At 42.3% G+C, this 22,465-nt stretch overlaps 1 long non-coding RNA gene across 1 annotated transcript in view; it reads left to right on the forward strand.

Annotated features, from left to right (window-relative positions):
- Nucleotides 1–22,465, forward strand: part of LOC149451854 (uncharacterized) — a 138,391-nt gene that overhangs the window by 49,239 nt on the left and 66,687 nt on the right. Inside the window, exon 2 of the long non-coding RNA XR_016314978.1 lies at nt 19,230–19,351. This is a non-coding gene — a long non-coding RNA (uncharacterized LOC149451854). The remainder of the gene's footprint in view (nt 1–19,229; nt 19,352–22,465) is intronic.

The following is a 22,465-nucleotide window of genomic DNA, read 5'->3' on the forward strand; positions in this document are numbered from 1 at the left end:
GAAAATTGTATAGTGTATGGCCAGCCATATGTGTGCTCCTTGACAAATGCATGACAACTTTTTTTTTTTAATTTAACCACCCCCCCCTTCAACCACGGCCATGTTATGTTACTGTCCATTTTGGATATCAGATATTAAAATATTAGGGACCCATTCATCATATTAATCCTCTGTGTCAGATGGAGCCACTGTTTACCTTATCAGAGACTACTATTTAATTACAAGTGTAAGTAGACTTCTCTCTTCTAATTGCTGTAATAAAATGCAGTAAATCCACGGCACACACCCTCCGACACACACCCTCCGCTCTGGATCACACTCAAATCTACAATCTACAAATCTACTCCAGTCACCTAGCAAAGATAAACACATTATTGATGCTGTCAGCCTGGTGTAAATGTAATGACGGGGATTGTAAATCATTTTATTAACCAGTTTTCATCAATGTTACAATTTCATGCCCCCGGCCAATACCCTTCTCTATTTAAAACTGATATTCCACTGATTGAGCTGTCGAGTTGAGTCACCTGTCGTGGTTTTATAGCCCTCGGAGTGTCAGTGCTTGCCTACAATATTCTGTGCCTCCCTATAAGTGCAGATCTGGAGGAACAATCTAGTGATGTAAAGCCAATGGGTAGGACCATAGCCCACAGTCCGTTGCTTCTCCTTGCCTTTTTTTAATCTCTTACAGTTTGAGTCTTCTTTTAATTCCCCTTTGCAAAGGAATCCCATATGGAAGAAAAATGTATTTGAAATATATTTTAAAAATATTCTTCCCAAATATATTGACATGTATTTGGAAATACTACAATTTTGTCCATATTAAATATATTTCAAAATATATTTCAATAAATACAAAAAAAAATATATATATATATATATATATATGTACACTGCATGTTGAAATGTGTTTTTATATATTACATAATATATAAAAAAAATTTCCAAAATATATTCTTCAGATTTTTTGTAGCATATAAAAAAAGTAATTTTAACATTGTAACATTGTATTATATTTGTAAATGCATTCCAAAAATGTACATTTGTATATTTAAAAATATTTCTCATATATTTGGTAATAAAAACGCATTTTATCATACAGTATATATATATATATATATATATATATATACAGTTGTGGCCAAAATTATTCAACCCCCACTGAAATTGAGTGTTTTGGCCAGTTTGACATTGCTTTTGATCATTCAGTCATCTTGCTTACATTTACATTAAAGAGGCACTTGTAGGTCAGACAAATATAACATAACAGTTATAATGAAATAACCACAAATGTCTTTTCTGTGCTCACAGCATTATCAGTTTTATTCAACCCCCAAGTGACATTCAATCTTAGTACTTAGTACAGCATCCTTTTACAGTTATAACAGCTTTTAAACGTGAAGCATAGCTTGACACAAGTGTCTTGCAGCGATCTACGGGTATCTTCGCCCATTCTTCATGGGCAAAGGCCTCCAGTTCAGTCACATTCTTAGGCTTGCGCACTGCAACTGCTTTCTTTAAGTCCCACCAGAGGTTCTCAATCGGATTTAAGTCTGGTGACTGCGATGGCCACTCCAAAATGTTCCAGCCTTTCCTCTGCAACCATGCTCTAGTGGACTTGGAGGTATGCTTGGGATCATTGTCCTGTTGAAAGGTCCAACGTCTCCCAAGCCTCAGGTGTGTGACGGACTGCATCACGTTTCCATCCAATATCTCCTGGTACTGAAGAGAATTCATGGTACCTTGCACACACTGAAGCTTCCCTGTACCTGCAGAAGCAAAACAGCCCCAAAGCATGATTGACCCTCCACCATGCTTCACAGTAGGCAAGGTGTTCTTTTCATCATAGGCCTTGTTCTTCCTCCTCCAAACATAGCGTTGATCCATGGGCCCAAACAGTTCTAATTTTGTTTCATCAGTCCACAGAACACTATCCCACAACTTTTGTGGTTTGTCCACATGGCTTTTGGCATACTGCAGTCGACTCTTCTTATTCTTTGGAGACAGCAAGGGGGTACGCCTGGGAGTTCTGGCACGGAGGCCTTCATTACGCAGTGTGCGTCTTATTGTCTGGGCTGAAACTTCTGTACCCACATCTGACAAATCTTTTCTCAGTTCCTCAGCAGTCACACGGGGACTTCTCTCCACTCTACGCTTCAGGTAGCGCACAGCAGTCGAAGTCAGCATCTTCTTTCTGCCACGACCAGGTAGCGTTTCAACAGTGCCCTTTGCCTTGAATTTGCGAATGATGCTTCCTAAGGTGTCTCTTGGTATGTTTAACATCTTTGCAATCTTCTTATAGCCATTGCCCTTCCTGTGAAGAGAAATCACCTCTTCTCTTGTCTTCCTGGACCATTCTCTTGCCTTCACCATGTTTGTAACCACACCAGTAAATGTCTAGAAGGAGCTGAGTATCACAGTCATTTTAAAGCTGCCTAATTGGTGCTTATTATGCTTGATTGCTGCTCGGTGACATCCACAGGTGTTTTCAATACCTGATGGAAAGCACCTGTATGAACCTCTGTTCTTCAGAGTGGTAGTCTTTAAGGGGTTGAATAATTGTGGCAATGAAGAAACCACATAAGAACCATTTACTACTGTATTACATAAACAATTGATGTCATTTTAGTTGCATTTGGGTAGTTACAACGTCCTTGTAGGATTTGATTCTGAATACAATTCCAAATGTACACTATAGTCCCTAAACCCCTTTACAGCATTGGGGGTTGAATAATTTTGGCCACAACTGTATATTATTAATTTATTGAAATATATTTTGAAATATATTGAGTATGGCCAAAATTGTAGTATTTCAAATATATGTCAATATATTTGGGAAGAATATTTTAAAATATATTTCAATATATTTTTCTTCCATGTGGGAATACATGCATTTCATTTAACATTTTCTCAAAGCTGAGGTTCCCCTATGTTCTTTAATATATTATAATGTTTTTGTTTTCTTTTTTTAAAGCTAGACTCCAGACAAACAACCAGATAACCAAATGAAAATATATACAAAGTTGCAGTTTTAACAAAGAATTTGTGTTTCTAACTATTCAGTTCTTAGATCTAAGCCTACCACAGACAAATCGAAATTCAGGTGATTCGGCAGGAAACACACATTTTGATCCATATAGGGGCATACTGGTCATACTGAAGTCGATTACTGGATTGACTTCAGTACTACCAGCTTGTCTTTTTTTTGTTCAATCACTGTCGGTGTCTATAGCAACCTGCAGTAATCATTGTGTTCTGATCACTGGGAAACTTCCGGCTGCCAGAATACAAAAGCTCAATGGGAGGGATTCCCTCATCAACACTGACTGTGTTGATGGTGGAATCAAGCAATTTGCTTAATGTATAACCTGCCTTGTACAGCACTGTCACGCAGCACAACCCTGTCTTGAAAGGCAGGAGACTTGATTTTTCTCTGCTGCAGTCTTTGGCCATCTCTTGTGCCATGTACGCAGTCTCTGACCATCCCATGTGCCATGTACGCAGTCTCTTACCATCCCATGTGCCATGTACGCAGTCTCTGATCATCTCTTGTGCCAGGTATGCAGTCCATCTCCTGTACTACACCTGCAGTCTCTGACCATCCCATGTACACAGTCTCTGACCTTGTCCTTTACTATGCCTGCAGTCTCTGACCATCTCCTATACTACGCCTGCAGTCTCTTACCATCCCACGTATGCAGTCTCTGACCATGTCCTTTACTACACCTGCAGTCTCTGACCATCTCCTGTACTACACCTGCAGTCTCTGACCATCTCCTGTACTACACCTGCAGTCTCTGACCATCCCATGTATGCAGTCTCTGACCATGTCCTTTACTATACCTGCAGTCTCTGACCATCTCCTGTACTACACCTGCAATCTCTGACTATCCCATGTACGCAGTTTCTGACCATCTCCTTTACTATGCCTTCAGTCTCTGACCATCTCCTGTACTACACCTTCAGTCTCTGACCATCCCATGCACGCAGTCTCTGACCATCTCCTTTACTATGCCTGCAGTCTCTGACCAACTCCTGCACTATGCCTGCAGTCTCAGACCATAGACTTGTACTAACTGCAGTAACCTCTAGAAACCAATCAGTGAGTGGTAATGATGTGCTGTAACCTCTAGAAACCAATCAGTGAGTGGTAATGATGTGCTGTAACCTCTAGAAACCAATCAGTGAGTGTGAACCAGTTATTTATGCTTACATTAAGTTTTTTTAGATAGGTCTATGACTGTGTTTTTTTGGGATGTTGGGGTGGAGAGCAAAATTGCATGGGGAGGGGGGAGGGCAAGAAAGTATTAGACTCTGTTTAACCACACCCCCTATAAGCCACGCCCAATATTTAGTGTGATTTAACCCACACCCATTTTTTGTGCAGTGCGCTTTGCATACAGCAATACTTTTGTTCTTATTAGGAGACACCCATGAATGAATGCCCCACCACTAATTAACATACTGCTCCCCCTACATTGTCTTTCTGCTCATACAGGAAAAAAAGTGTCCTTAAATTTTTTTTTTGGAAATGTTGGCAACTATGCCTGTACGTTGAAAACATATGGATGGGGATCTGTTCCCCATCTGTCTGGCGGACTGGGTGACAGTCGGGTGGAAGCAGACAGGCGGCCCGGTTCCATCTGACCACACCATAGTAAACAGCAAGCTGTGTCTGTGTCTGTGTCTGCTCTGCAGTAGCAGAGCTGCCACAGACCTGTCATCCACTTGCTCAGCAGGGATCAGCGGAGAGATGCAGATATAGTGAACGCAGGGTCCGGGGAGACTGGATACAGTGAATGCAGGGTCTGGGGAGACCAGATATAGTGAATGCAGGGTCCAGGGAGACCGGATATAGTGAACGCAGGGTCCGGGGAGACAAGATATAGTGAATGCAGGGTCCGGGGAGACTGGATATAGTGAATGCAGGGTCCGAGGAGCCAGATATAGTGAATGCGGGGTCCGGGAGACCGGATATAGTAAATGCAGGGTCCTGGGAGACCAGATAGAGTGAATGCAGGGTCTGGGGAGACCAGATATAGTGAATGCAGGGTCCGGGGAGACCAGATATAGGGAATGCAGGGTCCGGGAGACCAGATATAGTGAATGCAGGGTCCGAGGACACCAGATATAGTGAATGCAGGGTCCGGGGAAACCAGATATAGTGAATGCAGGATCCTGGGAGACCAGATATAGTGAATGCAAGGTCTGGGAAGACCAGATATAGTGAATGCAGGGTCCGGGGAGACCAGATATAGTGAATGCAGGATCTGTGGAGACCAGATATAGTGAATGCAGGGTCCGGGGTGACTGGATATAGTGAATGCAGGGTCTGAGGAGACCGGATATAGTGACTGCAGGTTCCGGGGAGACCAGATATAGAGAATGCAGTGTCCGGTGGGAGACCAGATATAGTGAATGCAGGGTCCGGAGAGACCACATATAGTGAATGCAGGATCCTGGGAGACCAGATATAGTGAATGCAAGGTCTGGGGAGACCAGATATAGTGAATGCAGGGTCCTGGTTTTAGTAACACTTTAAGGTGGTTTTACATGTTCAAGAATGTGTCATGCAATAGGAGATCCTATATTTCCTGAAGCTTAATCCAAGATTAAGACATTGTTTTTTCAACATAAAAACATTCACAATTAACTAGTAGCTGACCGCAGATAGCCGAATGACGGCTACACTGCGGCCGGCCAGTTCTGAGTGGACGTCATATGACGTCCTCCCAGTACGCGCTCTCCTGCGCGCCCCAGGGGGCGCGCACCCGGCGATCTCCGTGATCGCTGTGTCCTACGGACACAGTTGATCACGTGATGTGGTTAAAGGCCAATCACAGCGGCCTTTTACCACGTGATCAGCGGTGTCCAATGACACGCTGATTAGAGGGAAATGCAAGTGCCGGTTCTCGGCTGCACTTTCATCACGCTGTCAGATCGTGAGGAAAGTACTGCCGAGAACCGGCAGTTGTCAGAGCGGGGATCGGCACCGATCATCAGGGCACTGATGATCAGTGCCCTGATGATCGGTGCCCAGCAGTGCCACCCGCAAGTTCCGCCCACCTGTGCCCAGCAGTGCGCCCACTAGCTCCGCCCACCTGTGCCCAGTAGATCACCCACCTGTGCCCAGCAGTGCACCCACCTGTGCCCAGCAGTGCACCCACCTGTGCCACTCTGCAGTGTCCCACACCTGTGCCCAGCAGTGCCACCCACCTGTGCCCACCAGTGCCACCCACCTGTGCCCACCCACCAGTGCTGCCTACCAGTGCCACCCACCAGTGCAGCCCAGCAGTGCTGCCAGTCAGTGCCACCAGTCAGTGCCCAGGGGTTGTGCCAGTCAGTGCCGCCAGTCAGTGCCCAGCAGTGATGCCAGTCAGTGCCGTCTATCAGTACCCATCATCAGTGTCACCTATCAGTGCCGCCTATCAGTGCTGCATATTAGTGCCGCCTATCCGTGACACCTCATTAGTGCTGTCTATCAGTGCCGCCTATCCGTGCCACCTCATTAGTGCTGCCTATCAGTGCCCTTTAGTGCTGCCTATCAGTGCCCATCAGTGCCGCCTATCAGTGCCCATAAGTGCTTCCTCATCAACGCACATCAGTGAAGGAGAAAAAATACCTGTTTGAAAAATTTTATAATAGAAACAAAGAAACTTTTTTTTTTTTTTAAATTTTTTGCACTTTTGTTATTTATAGCGCAAAAAGTAAAGCGCCCAGTGGCGATTAAATACCACCAAAAGAAAGCTCTATTTGTGAGAAAAAAATTATCAAAATTTCATATGGGTACAATGTTGCATGACCGCGCAATTGTCAATCAAAGTGCAGCAGCGCTGAAAGCTGAAAATTGGCCTGGTAAATAAGGGGGTATAAGTGCCTGGTAGGCAAGTGGTTAATGAGGTACAACACCTTCTACGTTGCAGTTGACAAAATGTGTCGCAGCAATAAACTGCCCATTTGGTAGAGCCCAACCTTGATGTATAACATGTGCCACCGCTTTCTTTTTTCAATCTTACAACAAATTAGCAAATGTACGTTGTTCATAGTGACTGCATAATTGTATCTCTCGAATTCGAAGTGCAATGAAAAGTCAGCACAGGGCCGAATTATAACACTTTAGAAATAAGATCGTCCTTTTGCCATCCAATGCCAACGTTTATGCATGATCTCTTTTAATAGAGTTTGTTGGCATGAAAACTGGTAATAAACTTAGTTTTATCTAGTAATCTATCCTTGTCTTTACTTGTTTGTCTATCTGTGTGAGATAATACAACACATTTATATGCTTTTATGAGATGTTTATTGTTAAAGCTTCATTAACTGAGGCACTCTCCCAGAAAATCGGATTTGAAATTCTGAGAAACTGTCCATCTGGGATGTTTCTAACAACAGAATCTAAATATGCACGTTCTATCTATTAATAATTGTATTGTCCACCACTGGTTTTCCAAAAGAGAAGAAGATAAAAAAAATTTCATTTCATTAAATCACAATATCCAAAACGGAGATTTCTGTGCTACGAAATGTGGATCTCAAGTTGAACCTGTTTTGGTTCATCCGATCCACCAAGCTCATCAACATCTTTGGTATACCTCATGGAGGATATCATCTACGTATACAGTATATGCAACAAAACAATGTGTAGCAGGTACATAGACAAGTCCTCCATTCCAAAAAAGGCCATGTCCCTATTTCTCCAGGTACAGGTTTGCATATGATTAAGAAAGGTTGGCAATCAGGTGTTCTAGGTTCATAAAATCTTCTTTAACCCCTTGGCGTCAGCGCCTCCCGACCCTTTAAGGGTTCCCGAAGCCAGGAGGTGGGGCTCGGTTTTAAGGTCATGTGACTGCCGTGATTCGCTGTCACGGCGGTCACATGATCGGGAATGGTCCCGATCAAAAGAGGAGATCAGGACCTTTCCATGAGTACCGAATGTGTGTGCTGGGAGCGCACAGGGCACGCGCTCTCAGCACATATTTTTTTTTTCAATAGAATGCAAATGTGCGTCCGCTTGGTGTCTAGGCCCAGATGCCGGGAGGCCGCACATTTGCGTTCGGCTGGCGCCAAGAGGTTAACAAAAATCCATCAAGACTAACAGAACCCTATACAGAAAGTTTTGCGTTTTCAGGTCGGTTGGGCTTAAGTCATATGGTTAAAAGCCCACACAAGCTGAAACTCTGTAACACTTTTTGTATAGGATTTTGTTACTTTCAATGGATCTTTAATAAAGAAGACTTTATCAACATTGATCAACAGTTCTTCCCATATGGAAGAAAAATATATTTGAAATACATTTTAAAAATATTCTTCCTAAATATATTGACATATATTTGAAACTTTGAAATGCTATAATTTTGGCCATAGTCAATATACTTCAATATGTATATATATATATATATATATATATATATATATATATATATATATATATATATAATGTATGTTGAAATGCATTTTTTTATTACAAAATATATGAAAAATATTTTTAAGAATACATTTCAAATATACTGAGTGTCTTTAAAAATACAAATCTACATTTTTGGAATGCATTTACAACTATATGTAAAATATATGTTAAAATTGCTTTTTTATATGTTAAATAAATATTTTAAAAAAAAAGTTTTTAAATATATTCTTCTGATTTTTTTTAACATATAAATAAGTCATTTTAACATATATTTTTACATATATTTGCAAATGCTTTCCAAAAATTTACATTTGTATTTTTAAAGACATACAGTATATCTAAAATGTATTTTTAAAAATATTTTTTATATATTGTAAAAAAAAATGCATTTCAACATACAGTACACAGCACAGTGGCTAAATGGTTAGCACTTCTGCCTGGCAGCACTAGGGTTGTTGGTTCAAATCCCAGCCACAGCACCACCTGCCTGGAGTTTGCATGTTCTCCCTGTGCCTGTGTGGGTTTCCTCCAGGTACTCCGGTTTCCTCCCACCCTCCAAAGACATGCTAGTAGGTTCATTGGATCCTGTCTAAATTGTCCCTAGTATGTGTATGCATGTAAGTTAGGGACCTTAGATTGTACGCCCTTGAGGGTTAGGGATGGATGTGAATGTACAATATATATGTAAAGCACTGCGTAAACTGACAGCGCTATATAAGTACCTGTAATAAATAAATATATATATATATTTATTGAAATATATTGAATATGGCCCAAATTGTAGCATTTCAAATATATGTAAATATATTTAGGAAGAATATTTTTAAAATATATTTCAAATATATTTTTCTTCCATGTGGGTTGTTGCTGGGCACAGGTGCTGCTCTTTTGATAGTACTGTGAGTTGGATGGATTGAAGCACCACACTATCTGTTTGGACATGGTGGGGCTGATGTTGTTCCCATCGCTGCACCCTGTACATGAAGGTAATGTGCCCAAAAAAAGAAACACATTATGTTTTTAAAATAAACATTTGCTATAGTTGAAAAAACATTTGTGTTTTACTAGACATCCAAGTTATACCTTTGGAAATTATTGACTGCATATTCTTTCAGCTTGCACAGAAGTGGTCATTTCAAGCATTAAACTCCTTATACATCTTCCAGGGTACATTTTGCAACTATCACTTATGGAGCCACTTGGTTTTTGAGACTAACATATTTGTGGTTTCCAAGCAGAATTAAGGGGGACTGAGACATAAATATATAACATTTTTGGTTCTGAATATTAATGCAGCTTCTATTATTTGGGTCCTTAATTGTATCATTCTATATTTAAGTTACAACCCATTTTTCTTGTGGTTAACGACATACAATATATTATATATTGGACTTCTCCATTACTTTAAAAAGGATCCATATGTATACATTTGTGAATATAATAAAGGTGATTTAATTTTTCCTCGATCACACTCCAAATAAATTTCTTTATTATTAGTCCCTTTTCCTAGTATTGTGAGCGATAGGGAGTGGTAATCTGAAATAATTCTTTTTATTTACCTTATAGGTGTATACCTGTTTATAAATCCCCAATTAGTTTTGCATTAATGTGTGTCTTTTCACCTGCCCCAAGTTCAGCTTTAGCCTATGCATTCATTATATTAGGAGATTTAGGAATCACTGTACTGGCACCATTTCTAGATTCCACTGGATAATATCTAATCAGCAGTTTTAATTGTAGGCGTGTTTGATTTACTTCAGTTGACACATTTTTGTATGTTGAGGACAACACCAGCATCATACGGGCATTGTCCTGACCTTGATTAGAAGTCTTCATGATGTATGCAAGCCTTTGTAGACAATAATAGGTTAAATAGAACGTGTATCATTAGCTTTTCTGCCCATGTGTGTAAAAACAACATTTTCCAATCTACCTAAAAGGAACATGTTTTTAGTCACTATTATACTTATAGAAATAGGAATTATATATACTAACACACATACATATATATATTGTTTTTATATATATATATATATATATATATATATATATATATATATACACACTCACCAGCCACTTTATAAGGTACACCCGTTCAATTGCTTGGTAACACAAATTGCTAATCAACCAATCACATGGCAGCAACTCAATGCATTTAGGCATCTAGACGTGGTGAAGACGACTTGCTGAAGTTCAAACCGAGCATCAGAATGGAGAAGAAAGGGGATTTAAGTGGCTTTGAACGTGGCATGGTTGTTGGTGCCTAATGGGCTGGTCTGAGTATTTTAAAAACTGCTGATCTACTGGAATTTTCATGCACAACCATCTCTAGGGTTTACAGAGAATGGTTTGAAAAAGAGAAAATATCCAGTGAGCGGCAGTTGTGTAGATGAACATATTTTGTTGATGTCAGAGGGCAGAGGAGAACGGGCATTCGATTTCAGCTGCAACATTCAGATGGTAGGGTCAGAACTTGGCGTAAACAACATGAAAGCATGGATCCATCCTGCCTTCCCATATGGAAGAAAAATATATTTTAAAAATATTCACCCCAAATATATTGACTTGAAATGCTACAATTTTGACCATCTTCAATATATATATATATATATATACACTGTATGTTGAAATGCGTTTTTATTACAAAATACATGAAAAATATTTTTAAATATACATTTCAAATATACTGTATGTCTTTAAAAATACAAATCTAAATTTTTGGAATGCATTTACAAATGTATGTAAAAATATATATTAAAATTACTTTTGTATATTAAAAAAAAATCTTAAGAATATATTTAAAAAATATATATTTTTTTTAAATATATATATTATTTTTAAAATATATTTCAGATATATTTTTCTTCCATGTGGGTTGTATCAACAGTTCAGGCTGGTGGTGGTGTAATGGTATGAGGGATATTTTCTTGGCAACAGCAAGGTGTAACTAGTAAAGTGGCTGGTGAGTGTGTATATATATATATATATATATATATATAAAAATACGTTTTCAAGTTTGTAATCTGCTGTTTTAGATATTGTGATGATTTGGGGTGATTAGCTCATTTGGTAGCCCCCAAACAGTGAGTTTACTCCACGCCAGAAGTATTTTCCAGGCTTTTTCTGCCTACTTTTATTTAAAACAAACAAGAGTTCACAAAAAGTTTCCCATACAGGGGTTCTCACCATCAATACGATACAGAAAACAACATTCAGCCTTGTGGCTCTCCTTACAGCTTTACTGCTCTGTTTTCAGGAGTCCTCCTGACCGCTAACACATCCACTGCTCGTGAAGTAACTGCTGTACTTCAGCTCTGTGTGCTTTCAGCAGTGCCCAGCTGCTCTGTCCCTCATGGGCTGTCTTTCATACTCAGAGGCCCAGGCTTTAAACTGTCCTGACCTGGACAGGTCAGTGCATAGCAGCACCTCTCAGGGCTCCCTTCGCACACTGACCCTCTTGGGAATGTGGGGCTCTGAGTGGGAGGGTGGGGCTCTGAGCAGGAGGGTGAAGCCCTGAGCTCCGAGAGGGAGGGTGGAGCCCTGAGCTCGAGGATGGGTACCTGAGCTCTGAGAGGGAGGGTGGAGCTCTGAGTGGGAGGGTGAAGCCCTGAGCTCTGAGAGGGAGGGTGGAGCCCTGAGCTCGAGGATGGGTACCTGAGCTCTGAGAGGGAGGGTGGAGCTCTGAGTGGAAGGGTGAAGCCCTGAGCTCCGAGAGGGAGGGTGGAGCCCTGAGGTGCAAAAACGCTGCGTGCAATTTGTGGAATCCAAGCACCATCTCCGGATCCATCATATTTCCTACGCTATGCTATTCCCTGCCAGACTCCTTGTTGTGGGTGACGACAAGGTTCACTTTTTTGAAGACCCAGAATCGGTACTGACCTGGCTGGATCAACGAACAGCACCAGGCCCTGCACAGGCCTGATTTCCTGGGACATCCATTGGAACTGTGCTCCATTTTTTCCCACATCGGGGACCCATGAGTGTATCACGCCATACCTGTCCATTACTCTGACTCTCCTTACTTTACATATAGTTTTGCCACTTCCCCCTTCCTAACAACTGCGATTTTTTTTTCTTTTTTCACTCCATTTGTCCTCCTGGTCTCAGCTTCTAATCCCCTTCATTTTGTTCTACTTATGAGTCTCGGGCCTGTCCCATTCAGATGCCTGGTAGTTCTCTCAGCTGTACTATTTTCTTTACCTACTCTTTTCTTTTCAGTTCCTTAATTATTTTTTTTCCCTACATTCACTGTTCCCTCTCTGGCCCCCCCTCCCTTTTCCCCCCTCTCCCCTTCCACCCCTTTCCCCCCTTTCCTCTCCCTCCCTCCCTCCCACCCTCTCTTTCCTCCCCCCTCTCTTTCCTCCCCCTCCCCCCCTCTCCCCTTCTTTTCCCCTTTCACTCTCCTTCCCTCCTCCTTTTATCATTCTTTTCTCCCCTCTCTGCTTTATATTAGTTTTATTCTATTCTAGCCATGACCCGCTTTTCAGTGGATTCTTTGCTCCTTGTAATTGAACCTCTCCCAGTGTGTTTCGGGTTTTGCTGTTGTTTTTTTGTCTGCAAGGTCCATTTTTGGGTTGAGGTTTGGATTCCTTTTTTATATTTTACCCTCTGCAAGGTTTCCCTAGTCAGCTGGAGTGAGGCAATTTGTCCATCACCAATATCTCCTAGTGCCATCATCATACTTGTCCAGAGTGTATTGCTTATTCTGTTACTTATTTAGTTTGTTCAACTCATATTGTATTGTGTTTGCAAACTCGAGAAGAATGTTATGTTGTCCACTAATAGTTTTGTAGGGCTTCATATTGGCTCTACATTTTTGGATATGGCCTGCTCCTCTAGGCTATATGTTTCACTGTGATATTTTTGCAATATGTGGCCCGCTTTTGTGGATCCATCTGCATACGTCTGTCTCGCATTCTGTTATGGCTAATCTCAAATTTTTGATGTGGAGTGTCCGTGGCATGAGGGCATGGCCTAAACGCATTGCTGTATTGTCCCATCTAAAACCTCTGGAGGTTAACGTGGCAGTCCTTGTGGAGACCCACATCACCGGTCAGCTCCAATTGGCCCTAAAAAAGCCCTGGATTGGGTGGCTGTATTAAGCCCCTTATACCTCTAACTCCCGAGGTGTTGCCATACTAATTGCTAAGATAATCCATTTTCCTAACTTAGCACTCAGATCCCCAGGGTAGGTTTCTTTTTTTACATGCAATCCTAAATGATATGGAAATGTTGATATTGGCTTACTATATCCCCCCCCCTTCCAGTTTGCAGTGTTAACTGAAGGCTTGGCATTTATTGCACAGCACCCCACAATCCCTACAGTGTGGTTGGGGGATTTTAATATGATTATAGACCGCAGTCTTGATAAATTGGATTACAACCCCTCTGTTCATACCCCATTCCAAGTTACTAGACTTGGTAAACTTTTGACAGAATTTGCACTGGTGGACACCTGGAGGTACCTGCACCCCACAACTAAAGCTTACTCCTGTTCTTCCGCTTCCCACTCCACTATGTCCTGCATAGATTTTATATTTCTATCCAAATCACTGCTACCTAAATTTCAGGAGGCGGGTTTTGCACCTCGGGTGTTATCTGCCCATGCCCCATATTGGTTGACACTTTGATAATCCTCTTCCTTATCTACGTGTATGTGGAAACTGAACCCCCTTTTTGGTTGACTGTTCTCCCTGATTTGGAGGGCATGCAGGCCGATTGGGACTATTTCTTTACCAATAATGAGGGGTCGGCCACATCCAGACTAGTTGTTCAACAGGCAGAGGAACGATTGCTAGACTTAGAACACTCTTTTCAGGCAAACCCCTTGGTTGAGGCTGCTAGTGAAACTACAGGCTCGCCTAGTTAATCACCTGTGATTTCCCTGCACGATGCCTCTGGTGCCCACATCACTGACCCAGACCTAGTGGCAGAGGAGTTTCGTAACTTCTTTTCCACACTTTATTCATCCATGGCTACTAACTCTCACACTGAGATTATCAATTTTTTACAAACCATTCCTTTTCCTTCCCTTACCCCATCTCAAACTGCAAAATTGGAAGCCCCCATCTCTATTGAAGATATTACTGAAGCCATAGCTCACTTATCCCCCTCTAAAGCACCGGGTTCTGATGTACTCCCATTGGAGTTTTACACTTATTTCCAGGACTCTCTTATCCCTCGCCTACACAAATTGTACCAACATATCTACAAATCCGCCTCTCTTCCCCAATCAATGGGAGAAGCATTAATAGTTCTCATACCTAAACCAGGTAAGCATCCCCTACTCCCCAAGTCAAACCGCCCCATCTCCCTCTTACAACTTGTTAATAATATCTTGGCTAAGGCCCTGGCCCTGTGCTTAAACAAAATAATTTTACATGTAATCCACCCAGATCAGGTTCATGCAAGCTAAAATCACAGCGTTCAATCTACGGAGGGTCTTCATGAACCTGCAGGCTTCCCATGACCATATGGGTTCCAGAGTTGTTTCACTTGATGCTGCTAAAGCTTTCGACTCGGTGGAGTGGGGGCATTTATGGGAATGTTTAAGTAGATTGGATTTGGTCCTAAGTTTCTTAAATGGTTTGATTACTCTATCATGCTCCTACAGTTAGGGTCCAGGTTTGTTGTTGGGTGTCTGATTCCTTTCACCTTTCTAAAGGCACGTGTCAGGGATGTCCTCTTTCCCCCTTGTTACATGCGCTGGCAGTGGAACCCCTAGCCATAGCTCTCCGTACACACCCTGAAATTCGAGGTATGTGCTCTGGTCAGTTAACCGAAATGGTGAGCTTATATGCGGATGACATGCTCTTGTACCTGGAGGATGCGGGCCCCTCTTTTAGGGCTGCTCTTGACCTTATAGATTATTTTGGACGTTTTTCCGGCAAGTCCTAGATTCTCCCTCTGGACATTGGTGCTCCTACTTAGGAACAGGCCACTCTCCCTTTAGTTAGAGTCAGCACTATTACATATCTTAGGGTTGTGGTTTCTCGCGTAGCCTATGCTGAAATCCAAAGGCCTGGGATCGTCTTCCTTTAGGTGTTATGGGCCGTATTAATTTGATCAAGATGGTTCTTCTGCCTAAACTTCTTTATATTCTTTGGCATACACCAGTATATTTACCGTTGCGCATTTTCAAATCTATTGATTCCATGTTTAATTCCTTTGTATAGGGCAATATGAGACATAAACTGTCGTGGCGTGCTCTTAAAAATACCACGCACTTGGGGGGGCAGCGCTCCCAGATTTTAGCCTCTATTATTTAGCAGCCCAATTGTCTCATTTTTTTCACTTAGACAAAGGGGATAAATACCGATATCTTGCCTTAGTGTGTGCTCCAGCCTTCCCTTGGGCTACCCACCCCTTTCAACTTTTATTAAAAGGCATGCGGGACCCCTCTGTTATGGGTGGCTGCAGGGGATTGTTGCAACACCACTGGAAGATCTGGTTGTTGGCCTCCAGTAAGTTGCAGGTTCCCTGCATACACGCCCACACCCCCTTATGGAACAACCCGAACCTCCCTGAATTGCTTACTGTCCCCGATTTTCATTTATGTATCAACTAGGGGATTTTGTATGTTTCCCAGGTGTTCACTAGTGCTGGTATTCAATCATTTCAGGACCTTAAATCGGAATTTGACCTCCCTAACTTTATGCTCTTCTGCTATCTCCAGCTTCGCCATGCGCTGCATGCCCAATTTGGTGACTCCATCCCGCAGCTGGACTCTACATACCTTATGGATGTGATTCTGGGTATGGAGTCCAAAAACTTATATCCTCATTCTACAATGCCCTCATTCTACACCCTGAATCGACATTGGCATATCAACTTAAAACCCAATGGGAGGTGGATGGGAGGGAGCTGGATGATGAACTGTGGGAAGAGGTATTGACCTCAAACAAGTTGGTCTCCCCGAAATTGTCGGACTACCTCACCCAGCTATATAAACTACTCTAACCTATCTAACGCCTATTCAGTTATCTAGATACAGACCACGATACAGTCCACTCTGTCCTAAATGTGGGGCTTCCGACGGTACCTTTTTTCATCTCATATGGTCTTGTCCCCTCATTCAGGGCTATTGGATTCAGGTGGTCCGATTTCTCCATGACAAAATGGGCTCCCCTCTTACTCTGTGCCCTAAGCAATGTTTACTTGGTCTTCTCCTTAGTTCAGAAACCGACATACTTCAAACTATTTTCTTACAGGAAACTCTTTATGGCCAGATTATTGATTGCCCGCACTTGGCTTTGAGTACTGCCACCTATATTTCCACAGTGGGTTGCTGCAATAAACAACACATTACCATACAAGAAGGTTATATGTATAGAGGATGCCCTGATAAATATCATAAAATTTGGGATAAGTGGCTTGACTCCACGTTCACTTGTGGTGAGGAGTATGTGTGATTGTGGTCTGATTATTTTTGCTCTTTCCTTGTTATGATTATTTATCCCTGTGGTAGTGGTACCATGTTAGCTGAACTCTGTTAGTTTTATTTTCCTTGCCCACGGCAAGTGTTTTTTAGTTTGTGTACTTATAATTCTTTTTGCCAATATTTTGTCTCCATCTCTATTGGATGTATGATGTGACTACATGTATTCTTCTCTGACTAAAGAGTTTGCGTGTTAAAAAAAAACAGAGGGTTTTGTTTGCACACATTTGCAAATATATTTGAAAGCCACAGTGTCTATGTCAAGGCTTCTCTCTCTACTGCGTTCCTAACTCTATAATTTTCACAGTCTCCCAAGCTGGAGCACATATAGCAATGGATAGATTAAGGGCAGGTGTGTCTGGAGGGATCCCCCCTCCTTAAAGGCACAGGGATGTTTGTGTTTTTAACATTGTTAGACAGGGTCAATTTGGTTGTTTTGCAGGCTGGCTAGTAAGTGTGCTGGGAAATCTTTTGTTTGTTTTTGATGTACGTTTCCCTTCCATGAGCACCTTACTGCAAGGGCTACTTATATGTTGGAGGTGGTTGCCACTTTTTTGTACAGTTGAGTACTGCATGAATGTTTGGAAGCATGTTGTGTCTAGATGGAATGATCAGTGACAGGAGGAAGGGTAAAGAGTGCTTACAACAGTTATCTTTTATTCACATGGTTTAAATTTCCTAAAGAAAAATAACACTCTTCACAGTATTATAGCTTTTCTTAACAATCAGTAAATGAGCTGAAACACATGCCCACAGTGACCTCTGTAGCTGCAGGTAGTGTGGAGCAAAAAATCTTCAAAGTTTACAACAAAAACTTTGAGGCCATTTTGGCCACTCAACTTTCCTTGCTCCCCTTTCCTGGCAGTAACTCAGCAGCACAGATCCCTTTCTTCACCCTCCCAGCAATGATTCAGCAGCTTAGCTCCCCCTTCTCTATACTACTTGGAATGACTTAGCAGCTCAGCTCCCATTGCTCCCCCCCTCCTAGAAGGGACTTAAAGGAGAAGCACAGTCAAAGCTTTCAGTTCGTTCTGCACTCCTGTGACCCTTTTCAGCTGACAGCAAGCTAAAGTCTGCTGATGGCTGACGGCACTCAGCATGTCCAGGCTTGGAAAAGACCCAAACTTTAAAGTCGGGATCCACCCAGGTGTCTCGACCAGCAAAGGTCAGAGCAGCAGGGAGAACTGAACAATCAGTGGTGCTTGATCACTTATTTCTCACCCTTAGAGCCGTTGGGAGACAAATAATCAAAGATTTACAACCCATCATAACAGAGGATGGAACTCTGAAAGAAATATTCCAGCAACCACTAATACTAGCTTTCAGACAACCCCCCAACCTCAGAAATAAACTAATCAGTAGGAAACCTCCTTCTGATTATGATGTCACAAATAATGGAAGCAAACCCTGCAATAAGAAACGCTGCAAACTGTGCAACCAAATCAATCCATCAAAATGTGTCAGACACTCAAAAGGGATCTTCAATATTTCCGGCTCATACAGCTGCACCTCCAGTAATGTTGTGTACCTTATCCAGTGCAGAAAATGCAGCAAAGGATCTTATGTTGGCGAAACAGGACAGAAGTTGCAAACAAGAATGAATTTGCACAGACATACCATCAAGGAACATAAAGAAGATGACCTCTGCACACCTGTTGGACACCATTTCGCACAACCAGACCACACAATGGGAGACCTCAATATTTTAGTTCTTAAAGGAAATTTCAAATCCATTCAGGAAAGAAAAACTTTTGAACTAAGAATGATAATTCTATTTGACACAAGAGATAACGGCCTGAATTTGGACATGGGATTCCTCAATCATTATCCAACAGTTTTATGACTATCAGCTCAAGCATGCCTGCCTCTGCTAGTGTTGTCTCCCCCCCCCCCCCAGACTTTGCTTTTGCTGTATCTTATCTCTGTTTTTTTTTTCCCACCCCCTACATCTCTTCCAACATTCTACTAAATCTTTGTTTCAGTACTGCTTAGACCTGAAGAAGGGGACATTCCCCGAAAGCTTGTCCTCAAAATTGTATATTAGTGCAAATAAAAAAAGTATCACAGACAGTACTCAATTGTTCCTTATGGTGCCTTAAAATATATTGCAGCCTGATTAATGAGGGTAATGATGATATTTGGCATAGAAAAACAACATTTAGCAGTGGTGTGTAAGGTGCCTGAGATGTCAAGTCCACAAAGGGCCTCATGATTTGTAATGGTGGGGCTGCCTTACATTTGAGAAAGAACCTAAAGCTGGCATCCCCCTCCCTGCACTGAAAGGTTTAATTGCTCGTTTTGTGTAGGGGGAACAGAGAAAGCAACTGTACTTACCTTACTAACTCCCTGACAGTTGGTGTCCTTCTCCCTTTTTCTGACAATCAGTGGTGGTCCCTCAACACTTTCGCTTACAATGCTGTGCCTACATCCAACAGAGCAGTGAAAAGGATTGTCTTTGGGGGACTGGTCATGCAGCTAGGAGAAAGCCTTTGGGTGCAACAAATAAGGTAAGTACATTTTTTTGTATATCCCTCATAGACAAAACATGCATTTTGGCATGCCTGGGCATTACAGAGTACACCCCTCCCCAACCCCATAAATATAATGTTACAGACCATTTTGGAGATCACATATTTGAGACCTGTTCATCAAAATAATCGTCTGTGTCAGTCGAGGTCATGTGTTTACCTTGTTAAATGCTTCTCTTTAATTAGGTAGACTTCTCTCTTCTAATTACTGTAATAAAATGCAGTAAATCTACGGCACACACCCATCGCTCTGGATTACATTCAAATCTGCATACTGTATATTCCTTCAGTCACCTAGCAAAGATTAACATGTTATCGTCGTCAGCCTGGTGTAAATGTAGTGATAAGGATTGTAAAAGACGTTATTAACCAGATTTTATTAAAGTTACAATTCACATGAAAAAAATCTTGCCCTGTAGCCACTAGCCTTCTATATAAATAAGCAGTTAAACCTTTGCTGTTAAAGTTGAACTGTAGGTGTGATCTTAATTGTATACTCAACATTGGTTCAGCTTTGTCCAACATAAGCACTACAGAATGTCCCAACTATTCCACTCCAAGCCTTCCATTCCTGCTCCACCAACTGATGGGTGCTAGCTCTAAGCACTCCATGCCCTCAAAAAACCCAGAATGAGTTTTAATAATACTATCTGGTACAAGAGTTAGGGCCAGATCTATGGTGGTGCTGGATGGGCTGAACCCCCAGATTTGAGCTGCGCCCTCCCTCCAGGTCTCTGATGCCATTCCCTGTGTTGTCAAATGTTCATCTCTCTTCTCACAGTGCCCAGCAGCCCAGCTTTTTCCTCAATCTCCACACCGATGGGAGAGGAAAGAGGCTGGAATTACTCTGCCTCCCCCTGGCCCTCTCTCCTGTGCCTGCCCACACTGCAGTCCATGCAGCCTGTGTAGTGTCTATGAAGAGGATGTGTGGATGGGAAATTGTATACAGAGCATCCAGCAGATGTATTGTGATGCTTCTGATTGAGCCAGTGATCCAGGGACCATACAAGTGAGTGAGCCCTTCCTTCCTTCCTTCCTTCCTTCATCCATTCTTGCCCTCCATTTCTTCCCTCCCTTCCTCCATCCATTCCCTTCCTCCATCCATGCCCATCCTTCCTTCCTCTATCCATTCCATTCTTTCCTCCATTACCTCCCTTCCTTCTTTCCTTCATCCATTTCCTTTCTTCATAAATTCCCTCTTTCCTTCTTCCATTCATTTGCTTCCTTCCTCCATCCATTCCTTTCCTTTCTTCCTTCCTTCCTCCCTAGATTTCCTTCCTTCCTTCCCTCCATGCATTCCCTTCCCATCTACCTCCATCCATGCCCTTCCTTCCTTCCTCCATCCATTTCCTTCCTTCTTTCCTATTTTGTCCTCAGCAATAGCTTTCATGTGTGCAGCCAGAAGAGTTTAGTTTTGTGTCATCAGCCTATTGTAGCTGTTGGTCCCGTGTGATGTTAAGTGGGTTTACACTGGTGGGCAGCAGTTTGGCTGCAGCACGGGTGTATCCCTAGTTTTTCTGCATGTTACCCACGGTTTTAGCCACGGTCCCATTGACCTTTATTAAGCTGCGGGCTTTTGTCACATTTTCTGAAAGTATCAAACATGCAGCATGCATGACTTTTGGAGAAATGTGGCAAAAACCCACAACCTAATAGAAGTCAATGGTACTGTGGCTAAAATCGGGGGTAACATGCACATGAGTGTAAAGCGTGTTATACTAATAGATCTTAATTTATCATCCCTGCTTTGCATTCATACATGAGGCAGTCTGATGGGGACAGGTGAAGTAAGGTGGCATGTAGATGGGGACATCTGATGTAAGGGGGACTGTGTTAGGGACACGCAATATAAGAGGGTACAGGTTCTGTTTATTCATCCCAGTCTAATGACAGCCCACAATACACTTGTGTTCCCTGTTCACTCCTGCACCGCCTCTGCCCTGTCTGTTAGACATTAACTTCCATGTCATGATTTGTGGTACAGAAGCTCACCGAGTGAACAGAAATGACTGCATCTGTGACAGTCAGTGACACACACGGGCGGACTGACCATTTGGAAACTCGGGCAACGCCCGAGGGCCCGGGGTCAGTAGGGGGCCCCATGAGTTGCCCCTGGTACCTTTTTCATAGGCTTTTTTGAGTTTGGGCAAGGACACAGGGGCCCCATTATCCTGTATTGCCCGGGGGCCCCATGAGTTGTCAGTCTGCCCCTGGTGACACACACAGTGTTGACATTATGCCCCCTGACTTTTATTTACTGCACCCCCAGATCAGATAGGCTGGATCCAGCCCTAATAAGAGTTACTCTATGACTAAGCTCCTACAGAATTGAAATATGTAAAAAAGAGTAAGTGTACTGGATAACATTTATAAAACTCTCTCTAGGCTTTTAGAAGTCGAGCAGCTGTATGTTTTTTATGCTTATCTCATACCTGAGGGACTGCTGGGGTAGCTGACAATCTCTACTCTGACCCCCACTGCACAACGACTACAAAGGTTTGCTCAGTTGGCACTGCCGTAATATACAGAATGCCTTTTCCTTTTCTTTCAATGAATACAAGACATATGAATGGACAAAGTGGAGATCCTGGTGTCAATCTCATCAGAGAATACCTTGTATTTATAGCAAAAAATACAAGGTATTCTGCGAAGTATGGCAGTGCCAAGTGATCGACCACCAGAACCCCAAGTGTCTTGGTTATCACAGTAGTAGTTCCATTTTATTAAAAATAAAACAGCATCCACTTACATAACAGAAGTTGAAGTGCAGCCTCATTATGAAGCAGCATACCAACTCATAGGGAAGCATCGCAGCATCAGTGGGGTGATTAAAAAGGTTTTTCGTCAAGTGGACGATGTGTTATTCCTAATAAAATGGAATTTTTTTTACTGGCGTCGCCCTGCACTGCGCTCTTTTTTTTGTTTGCTCTGAGGCTGCTCTCCCAAAATTGCTGTGCAGATGCTGCATCTGATGTACAGTTGAACCCAACTACCAACACCATCATCCCTCCTCTCCATCTGCTCTTATCCCTGGGACAAGATTTCAATCTTTTTGGACTATTCTGGCTCCCACAGGTTTTTGGACCTTTGTGT

The sequence above is a fragment of the Staurois parvus genome, unplaced genomic scaffold (assembly GCF_062004578.1).
Source record: "Staurois parvus isolate SC_StPar_1 unplaced genomic scaffold, SC_StPar_1.0 ptg000513l, whole genome shotgun sequence".
Lineage (NCBI taxonomy): Eukaryota > Metazoa > Chordata > Amphibia > Anura > Ranidae > Staurois > Staurois parvus.